A 2,484-nucleotide genomic window follows, 5' to 3' on the forward strand; every position below is an offset into this window, starting at 1 on the left:
GGTTCACGCCATTCTCCTGTCTCAGCCTCCCGAGTAGCTGGGACTACAGGCGCCCGCCTCGTCGCCCGGCTAGTTTTTTGTATATATTAGTAGAGACGGGGTTTCACCGTATTAGCCAGGATGGTCTCGATCTCCTGACCTCATGATCCGCCCGTCTCGGCCTCCCAAAGTGCTGGGATTACAGGCTTGAGCCACCGCGCCCGGCCCAATACCTGTATTATATATATATACACACACACACACACACACACACACACACACACACAATATATATATGAAAATGTATTGTATAATATATGTACAATAGATGACAATATATTACAGTACTAGTCATACGATGTGTGTGTGTATATATACACATACGATATTATATGACTAATACTGAATCTACCTAGCTGACAGGTATTAAAACTTGAGACTTTTAAAATCCTTCCTCTTCTTTGCCCACCACATTCATTACCAAGTCCAGAGGTTTCTTACATGTGTCCTACTGGCAATTCTTTGGTTTATGCACTTACTTTTTTAACTGGATTCCTGCAATAGCACCTTAAATGTTCTGCCTGGTTCCAATCAAATCCCCTTCCAAACACTCTCTAAGAAGGTAAAGAATTCTGGAGTCAGAAAGACTTGGACTTGAATGCTAAGTCCACTGTTCCTTAACTACGTGATTGTCAGCAAGTGATTTAACCTCTTTACACCTTGGTTTCCTTACCTCTAAATTATAGGGATACTAGGAAGATGAACTGTTCGTAAAGTAGTTACTATAGTGCCTATTCCACAGTGGGAACTCAATAAGTGTTAGTTATCATTTTGAAAGACACATCTCAAAAAGATTAGAGCAGGTACTTCACAAAAGACGAAAATCAAATTAACAAAAAAAAAAAAATGGAAAGATGCTCTTCTTCATTAGTAATCAGCAAAAGGCAAAGTAATACTTCTAAGAGTACAATTATGTATCTACCTGATTAGCAAAATTTAAGAACTTGTAAATCAAGTGTTGGTGAGGATGTAGAATTTCTCATATACTGCTGCTGGGAATGTAAATTGATGCCACTGATTGGGGAAAATATTTTGGAATTATTTAGTAAAATTAAAGGCGCACATACCCAAAAACTCAGCAGTTCCTTCCGTTGACATTTATCCTAGAGAAGGGTAAATATCAGAATCTATGAGAACTAATATATATAAACATAAAAATGATATTATATTTATGTTTATACTAGCATTAAGTAAAATAGATTTAATCCAAATGTTCAACAACAATAGACTAGATAAGGAAATATTGGCATATTAATATGGTAGAATACTATACAACAATTTACATGAATAAACTACATGTGTGAACATGAAAGAATCTCACAATGTTAGGAAAATAATCAGGCGACTGAGAGTATACATGCTATAATTCCAAATACATGGAGCTGAAGCATAGGCAGAACTAAGATTCATAGCCTGGAGATGCACAGAGAGATGGAAAACCTACAAAGAAAAACAAGGTAATGTGCACGACAAAAGGTGGGATAGTAGCTTGCGGTTACCTCTGGTGGGGAAGGAAAAGTATATGATCCGAAAGGGACACATAGGGGTTTGCTGGGAGTCTATTACATCAAGTTTGATTTATTTGTTTGATTTGTTTTATGTTGTTTGATTTGTTTACATTATATTTGATTTATAATTATTCTTTAACCTGCATTTGTTTTATACACTCTTCTATGTGTATGGTGTATTTCACAATGAAAAAATAAACTGATTATATCAGACTCCTACTTAAAATCTTTCAAAAGCTCTGCACTTTGAAACAAAATCCAAACTCCTTAATTTTGTCTAAGAGATCCTTTATGGCACATGTCTTGTATCCCTCTTCAACTTTATCTCTGCCACTACCGTTTCTGCTTCAGCATAGTAAATGACACCTAGTATCCCCACACAATCATGCTCTCTCAGGCTTCTGGGTCTGTTAAAAAATGTTCCCACTGTGCACCTCCCTTCCTCTGGCTATCCTTTTACTGTGCTTAATAGTCCACTAAAAGATCCCTTCCTCTGGGAAGGCTTCCTTGACTAATCTCTACCACATCTGTGTTAGAGTCTCCTCTGATGCACTTCCTTTGGCACTCTAGACTTACTCATGTAATAGCACTTTATGAGTGCCACACTCTTTAGAACACAGCTACCCCCATTAATAAGCACATTTTATTATAAGTACCACACTCTTTAGACTGAAGGCTCCTTTAAAGCAGGGACTGTCTTTTATCTACCTTAAAAACTAAACATGCTACCTACATCACAGATTCTCAATAAGAGTTTGATTAATGAATTAATATTCAGAATGGAGAGAACATAGTATGCTTTCTACATCACTGGGAGTAACACATACTATATTAGATTCCATCATATAAAATTGTCCTAAAATTGTATTTTAGGTCAAAAATGGTTTGTTAAATTTACAAGAAAAAAACAACCCCATCAAAAAGTGGGCAAAGGATA

The 2,484-nt window shown here is 36.4% G+C and overlaps 1 long non-coding RNA gene across 1 annotated transcript in view; it reads right to left on the reverse strand.

The window, feature by feature from the left end:
- Positions 1-2,484, reverse strand: part of LOC108520626 (uncharacterized) — a 63,711-nt gene that overhangs the window by 53,779 nt on the left and 7,448 nt on the right. The gene's annotated exons all lie outside the window — the stretch shown is intronic.

This window comes from Rhinopithecus bieti, unplaced genomic scaffold (genome assembly GCF_001698545.2).
Source record: "Rhinopithecus bieti isolate Rb0 unplaced genomic scaffold, ASM169854v2 scaffold_52099, whole genome shotgun sequence".
Lineage (NCBI taxonomy): Eukaryota > Metazoa > Chordata > Mammalia > Primates > Cercopithecidae > Rhinopithecus > Rhinopithecus bieti.